Here is an 8,217-nt window from a genome sequence, read left to right as displayed (position 1 = left end):
AAGCCATCATCTTCATAATGTTTCTTAAATTTCCCTCTCCCTCTTCATGGAGCCTGGTGCTTCTCTTAGAGCCTTATGTCAATTCCCTGTGCTCCAGTGGGCTGATGCTGTCAGCTCTGGTAATAATAGCAATAATAGCATCTATATAATGAGTTAAGGTTTGCAAAATACTTTGCATCTCTTACCTCATTTGTTCCTCACAACAACCCAATGAGATCAGTACTATTATCAGCTCCATTTTATAGATGAGGAAACTGAAAACCGAGAGAGGTTAAGTGATCTGTGCCTGGTCACACAGCTAGTAATTGTCTGAAGAAGGATTCAAACTCCTGTCTTATACTCAAACACTTCCCAAAGCCCATCTTTGGCCACCCCAGACAACTTAGAGCATTTCTTTGCCCCTAAATGGAAAGAACTTGACAGATTCCATAATGCGCGCTCTCTCTCTCTCTTTCTCTCTCTCTTTCTTGACAATCAGAGTTAAGTGACTTGTCCAGGGTCACACAGCTACTAAGTGTCTGAGGCTGGATTTGAATTCAGGTCCTCCTGACTCCAGGACCAATGCTCTATCCACTGCACCAATACTATTTCTTTTTAAAAATTAATATATGTTTTATCAATGCTTTAAAAAAATCTTTGTCAGGGGCAGGTAGGTGGCACAGTGGATAGAGCACCGGCCCTGGAGTCAGGAGAACCTGAATTCAAATCCGGCCTCAGACACATAACATGCACTGGCTGTGTGACTCTGGGCAAGTCACTTAACCCCAATTGCCTTGCAAAAAAAAAAATAATGTCTACCTATGTTTAAAAAAAATCTTTGTCAATTTTCAATGACTCAATTAGAACCTTCCCTCAAAACAAAAGAAATACAACTAAGCAAAGCAAACCCAACACAGTGGCCCTGTATGACAAGGTATACCTTATTCCGTGCCCCTAGGCCACCACCTCTCTGGCATTAAGGGATTTGTGCTTCATCATCCAGTCACTCAAGCCATGATTGGTTACTGCATTGCTCATAGCTCTAATGTCTAATGGGTTACGGATTTAGGGCTAGAAGGAATCAGAGAGGTCAGCTATTCCTCTCTCATTTTACAGGAGAGGAAACTGAGGCCTAGAGAGGTTAAGTGAAGGTCACAGAGGTAATAAGTGGCAAGCCAGGACCTGAATTTGTTGCAACCATCTCCACAGGTAGCCTTCTTTCCATTGTGTTCCCCCCCCTGCCTCACAGCCTCCTTTGATACACATTTCTAGTCCAAATATCAAATACATTTGCTACTTTGACTGGAATGGTTATGTCATGTGTTTTTAACTAGCTCACGATGGCTCCTGTGTCCACTTTTGTTCCTGGACGGAATGAACAGTCTGTAGCTTGGCTGGTCCAGGGCATTGCTACAGAGAACCCACGGAGTAGTTGAGGGGGCCGGCTGGGACTGTGTTCTAACTGGATCTGACTGGATAGCAAAGCCACATTATGATTCTGAAACATTTACAGGTGAAAAGATAGTGGCTGAGAAATGTTTATTAACTGAGCTTTCCTACTCTTAAAATATGCAACACTTCAGAGGTTTTTTTCCTTTAATGTAAAGAACCATCTTTATGAAACTGTGTATAGTGTTATCATTTGTAATGGTAAAAAGCTGGAAACAGTCCAAATGGGGAAGAGATGAGAAAATGCACCTCCCTCCTTTCTTTGCAGAAGTGGGGGACTATGGGTATAGAATACTGCATATAGTCACTCAGGTGGTATATGGGCTAGTTTTGTTAACATGTTTCTCCCCTCCCTCAAACCCCCCCCCCCAATCATTCTCTTTTCTTTGTTACAAGGAGTAGCTCACTGAGTAGGGGAGGAGGGTGGATGGACATATTTAGAAATGAAGAAAAAATATTTTTAAAAAACAGTAAGATATCCCTGCTCAAAGTAGCATTAGCAAGTACCGATTAATTCTTTTCTCTCTCTCTTTCTCTCTCTCTCTCTCTCTCTCTCTCTTTCACACACACACACACACACACACACACACACACACACACACGCCCACAAATGCACACAATTACAGGTAGTTTCAGAGAAAACTGTTGGTGTTCAACCAATCTATATTAAGCTGGTGTAGTAGAGAAAAGACTGACCTCCTAGTCAGGAAAATGGGGTTTCCAGTCCTGTCTCTGACACATGCTGACTGTGTGGCCCTGGCCAACTCATTTTACCTCTCAGTTCCTCAATTGACTCTAAGATCATGTAGTTATGATGGGGCACTAATGATGGACCCCTAAAAGGCACTGGACTTTCCCATGTGGCCCAGGTCCCTGGCATTCTCCCCTTCCCAGTTAATCCTTTCAACTGCCCTTTCATTGTGGCCCTCATTGTCTGCACCTGGCCCCACCCTAGACCACCACTCCTTGATTTCATCTAGATCCCCTCTCAGTTACCTCTCAGTTCTTCCCATAGTCTCACTGTATAAAAGGCCCATCTTGCCTCCATTAAGGTGCTGTGCTTCTTAAAGAGTCTGGCCCAGTTGAATTCTCATTACAAAGGCTCAGATTCTTAAAATCTCGCCCACCTCGATGGGTGTTTTTTTAATAAACCTTGTTTCTGACTAAAAGAAGGCTTGAGTCTAATTCATTGGAGGCAGGACTCGTGTCTTCTGCCCTTGATTTTTGGGTCCCCAATACCCCTAGACCCCAACAGTTACAGATGAGTTACTGAGCTACATCTCCACACCAATGAAATTATAAGTCTAATCCAAAATAACAGGTAAGTTGCTGACTGTAGATCCCAGAGAACTAATAAATTAAGAAAGAAAACTAAACATTTTGATCCGACTACAGAAATGCAATTACAGTCCCATAGGGACTTTTGGCCATTTCCCTAATACCCAGCCAGCAAAGTAATGGTCCTGTACATTATAAAATGTGTTAGATTACCAGGTGTCCATTTCCAATGATAACTGTCAGCAGACCCCATTCGGTAAGACCCCGGCGTAGGTGAGGTGTTTGACCTCTCCCAGTTTCCCAAAGTTGGACAAGACATTGATCAGAATTCCTACATTGCTAAATTCCCCAACTCTGTCCCAGGATCTCTGGGTAATTTTGTGAATGGCCAAAGGAATATGGACTAGTTGTTTTTGTATTATAATTTTGTTAATATTTTCTCCCAGCTGCTCTCAGTGAACCCAATAAGCATTTATCAGGCACCTACTATGTGCTAGCCTCTGGGTATACCAAGAGGGAATGAAAACCAGCCCCTGCCCTCAAAGAACTTACATCCTACTAGAGGAGATATGAGCTACGTAGATTGTCATGATGGTCATAGGAGGAGGCCATGACAACAAAAGGCTTCCTACCCCTCCTGAGCCTTGAGCCAAGCACTCTAAGCATCAGAAGTGAGGAAGAGGGAGTGTCTCCTAGGCCACAGATGACAATACACTTACTGCTTCTCTAGGTCTAGTCTGAGGCTACACATTCAAAAAGAACATTATACTTGACCTCCTGGAAAAAGGTAAGGGGAGAGCAAGTTAGGGGAGAGTGGATTCATTAAATCCAAAAGGGAGATGAAGAATCCTTTCTGTGGTCAGGCTTTGAATGGATAAATAAAGGGGACAGTCTTGGCCCCTCTGGCTTATCAAAAGGAGAATCCAGCTCCACCTTCTTGGCTCCACCTTTTCGGGAGGGAGAAGAAAGGGGGCTGTGTTCATCCAAGTTCTTACAGGGGTGGCTTTTTCCCACAAGGGCTAGATACTTGGGGGAGGGGGCTGTGAACCATGCCTGTCCTGGGCACCCCAGGGGCACATAAATCCAGCTAGGACAGTTCTAGAGATAGCAGTAGGTAAATACAGAATCGATCAGCAGCATTTTTTTTTTAAGGCAATTGGGATTAAGTGATTTGCCCAGGGACACACAGCTAGTAAGTGTCAAGTGTTTAGTCTGAGGCCGGATTTGAACTCAAGCCGTACTGAATTCAGGGTCGGTGCGCTATCCACTGCACCACCTAGCTGCCCCAATCAGCAGCATTTTAAAGCACCTCTTGTGGGCCAGGCACTATACTAGACACTCGGAAATACAAGGGCAAAAAAAAAAAAGAAACAAACCCTGCCCTCAAGGAGCTTACAAATGTAATGGAGGGGGGCAACAAGTAGATCCCTTTTAACGTGAGCGCCTTCCCTCTGTATCTGCCTCCTGTTTACCTGGTATGGATCTGTGTGTGTACACAGGTGTTTGAATGTTGTCTTCTCCATTAGAATGTGAGCTCCTTGAGGGCAGACTGTGTTCTTGCCTTTCTTTGTATCCCCAGTGTTTAGCACAGTGCCTGGCACACAACAGGAAAGTAAAAGCTTCATAATTGCTTATTGAGAGGGACAGAGGAAGGGCTTGGGGGACCAGGAAAGGCTTCGTGGACAAGGCAGTGCCTGAGCTGCATCTTGAAGGAAGAGAGGGATTCTGGGAGGCCAAGGTGAGGAGGCAGTACCTTCCAGGGATCGGGGACAGCCAGTGCAAAGGTGCAGAGCTGGGCCCTGGGGAGCCAGGAACAGAGAGGTCAGTTTGGCCGAATCATAGAGAGTGGGAAGGGGGACCATGTACCATGAGGCTGGAAAGAGCGATTGCAGCCACATCATAAAGCCACATAATAAAACAGAGGAGTTTGTAGTGTGTCCTAGAAGCAGGAGGGAGTCACTGGAGTTTATTGAATAAGAGAGTGACATGGTCCCATTTTGGCAACTATGTGGAGGATGGACTGGAGTGGGGAGAGACTCGAGGCAGGGAGACCCAGTAGGAGACCTTTGCTCCAATCTTGGTGAAAGCTGACGAAGGCTTGAACTAAGGAGGGGGCCTAGAAGTAGAGAAGGTCCATGTGAGATGTCATGGTGGCAGAAGGGCAGGATTTGGCAACTCATTGGCCGGAGAGGGTGAGGGCGAATGAGGAGTCAAGGGTGCCACTATGAAACTGGCCACCTGGAAGGTTAGTGGGGTCCCTTCAACAGCAAAAAGGACATTCAGAAGAGGGGCAGGTTGGGGTATAAGAGAAGAGAATTGGGAAGAGGAGAGGCCCCCCTCCAGTGAGGGAAAGCACAGAGCTGCTGGGGAGGCGGTGAAGAAAGAGGCAGAACAAGGTGTTCAGCTGTTTTGAGTTTTATGGTGTATAGATCCCAGGAATTCATGGTCTTCCTGGCCTCTATCCTGAGCATACCACATCCAGAATAGTGTGTTCACTCCTGAGCAACCTAGTCAGTGGTAACAGAAGCTGGAAAGCATCCAAAGGAGTAGGAGAGGGCCTCGTGGAAAACATACTGGACTTTGGGGTGAAGGGGACCTTCCCTTCCCTGGGCCTCAGTCTCCTCAACCATAAAATGAAGGAGTTGGGCCACATGCTAGCTATAGTCCCTCTCAGCTGGCCCAGGGAACCGTATGATACTTTAAGTAAATTGAGGCTGTTTAGCCTGAAAGACAGAATTGGCATTGGTCTTCTAAATTCTTAGAAACCTTGCTTTGGTGGCAGGAGGTGGAAAGTCAGCTCTTAGGGAGCCTGATTCTGATTTTTCCCAGTGAGGTTCAGGGTGAGGGCCTGAGTCATAGAGAGATTATAAAGAGTATTCTAAATGAATTGGTAAGTATCCCAGACTGAACGGGGACTGTGCCTGCCTAGATATTTCAGAAATATTGAGGTACTCTTCGCCGATGCAGTCCAGTGAGCACTGGAGTTAGAGGCTGAGGTCAAAGAGCTGAGCTCTGCCATTTACCATGGGTGGCCATGGACCTCAGCTGTGTGGGCCAGGCTGGGAAGGGCTTTGGCTACCAAATAGCAGATTTCATATGTGGTGCTGGAGGTGATGGGCAGCCATTAGAGTTTGTGGAATAAGGGAGTGCATTTTAGGAAGGTTGCCTTGAGTGGAGGATGGACTGAAGTGGGGAAAGACTTGAGGCGGGCAGACACCACCCCTCCCCCCCCAGCAGCTATTTTAATGGTTCAGGTAATGAGGGCCTGTGCTAGGGTGGGGGCAGGGTCAGAGGAGAGAAATATTAGCAGTTTTTGGCCATAAACTCATCATTTCCTGCCTGGGTGATGATGGCTGAGAGTGAGCAGTTGAGGATGCCACCTAGGTTGTGAGCAGCCAATCTCAATTTGGGCGAGCTCTGATTCTTAGGGCAGTTTTCCAGACATCCGGCCTTAAACTGGTCTCTTTGTAACTGCCAGCCATTGCCGTTTTGGGTTCTTCCCTCCTTTCCCTATCCTTCCCTTCATGCCTTTTGTTTTTGTGTTACAATTGCTTCTAGATATAGCCCTTCTGCGGGCCTCTAGGTGGCACCATAGTGCACAGAGTGCTGGGCCTGGAGTCAGGCAGATGAGTCATCCTGAGTTCAAATCCAGCTTCAGACACTTACTAGCTTCGTGACTCTGGGCAAGTCACTCAACCTTCTTTGTCTCACTCTCCTTATCTGTAAAATGAGCTGGAGAAAGAAATGGCAAACTACTGCAGTATCTTTGCCAAGAAAACCCCCAATGGGGTCCTGGAGAGTGGGGCATGACTGAAAATGACTGAACAACAACAATATCCCTTCCACCCCTGCACCTGCCCAGTGAAACTTCCCTGGTAACAATGACAAAGGCAACAAACCATTTAAGCAAAGTCAACCAACAAAGTGACCATGTTGGCCAGTGTCTGCAGCATTCTGCACCCAGCGTCCCCCACCTGTCCCCAGAAAAGAGAGACTGTGTACTTCCTCATCTCTGCCTCTGGGAGTCTGTAAATTCCTTCAGGGCTCACCTCAAGGACCACCTTCTATATGAGGTGTTTTGTTTTTTGTTTTTTTTCCGGATTCTCCTCCAGTTATTAGTGCTTCGACCACCAAATGATATTTATTTATCTGTGTGTACCTTGTATCCCTGCCAAGTAGAGTGTAAGCTCCCTGAGGGCACAGTGCCTTGTATGGAGCAGAAGGTTGCCAGAGGGACTCTCATCCCTACTGCCACTATTCCCCTAGCCCCATCTCTGGTCCAGAAGATCTTCTCTTTTCTGAGTATCATGGCCCCACCTGGGGCAGTGATGCATTCCTGCTCAGAATCATGTTTCTTGCCTACATTCAGAATTGAAGAACATGCCAAATTTCCAGTAGAGGTCAGAGAACATGAAGATATCATTTTTTTTTTATCCAAGTTCATGGAGCTGTCTGTAGGCCCAAGATTAAGCCCCTCTGAACTAGTCCAGCCCATCATTTTTGCAGAGGAGGAAGTGTGGAGAGTACATGTCTGAGATTTCACAGGGAGCAAGTCTTTGAAGCCAGCACACTGCCTCCTGTTGTCCAGGGGACTCTTGATCAGGTATTGGTTAGACTACCAGTGCACCCAAGGGTCAAGGTACCATTCCTGGGCTTCCTGCCAGTCAGGAAGCATCTCTCCATCAGGGAACAGCCAGACAAGCTAGCAGATAGGCCAAGGACCTCCTCCTGCCCTCTCGCTGCTGCCAAGGAAAGCCACAAGTGTAAGACTTTCCACAACCTTCCTCCACTATAGCATGAGGGCACTAAGCCCTGGACATATGCCTCACCTTGAAACTCTCATTGAGAGCAAAGACAAGAGATGAATTCTACAAAGAGGCCATTTCAGACACTGCTGATGAAATTCTCCATGGCGGGCTGTCTGCCAAGAGAAGGGCTCCCAGGGCTGTGTCTATGGGAAAGAAAGGCCGCAGCCGGGCAACACGCCGGGCTTTCTCAATAGCCGTTTGCCTGGGCCAGAGAGCTCTTTGGCTTTCAGCCACCCCTTTTAAAGGCTGTCCGGTGAGCAGCGGGCAAAGAGAAATCATTCACACCAAACTAAGCCTAGGCCCCTTCTCCCCTTCCCAGATAGGAGAGGAAAGTGGTCCACACTTCATTGTTTGTTCAATTGCTTGATTTGAGGAAAAGGAACCACACTTTCTTGCCAGGCTCTGCCTGGGTTTGGTGGTTTAAGTCAGTTGTAAACCCTTTGGATGAGACAGTTAAAAGGCAGTGGCCCACAGGCCCTGAGCCCCATGGGTCATGGGCCCAATATGGGGGCTGATCAGAGGAGAAGGGGAAGGTCAAGGAGGCAGTGCATGAGGACTGCTCCTTTTGTTCCCCTCTATATCCCTCAGTAGCTCCCACTGTGTTTTCAAATCCCTCAGTTAGAGAGATGTGGATATTTCCTCTCATAGCACCCCTACACACACACACACACACACACACACACACACACACACACACACACAC

This window comes from Vombatus ursinus, unplaced genomic scaffold (genome assembly GCF_900497805.2).
Source record: "Vombatus ursinus unplaced genomic scaffold, bare-nosed wombat genome assembly UNPS02004533.1, whole genome shotgun sequence".
Taxonomy (NCBI): Eukaryota; Metazoa; Chordata; class Mammalia; order Diprotodontia; family Vombatidae; genus Vombatus; species Vombatus ursinus.
Note: the sequence above shows the minus strand (reverse complement) of the source record.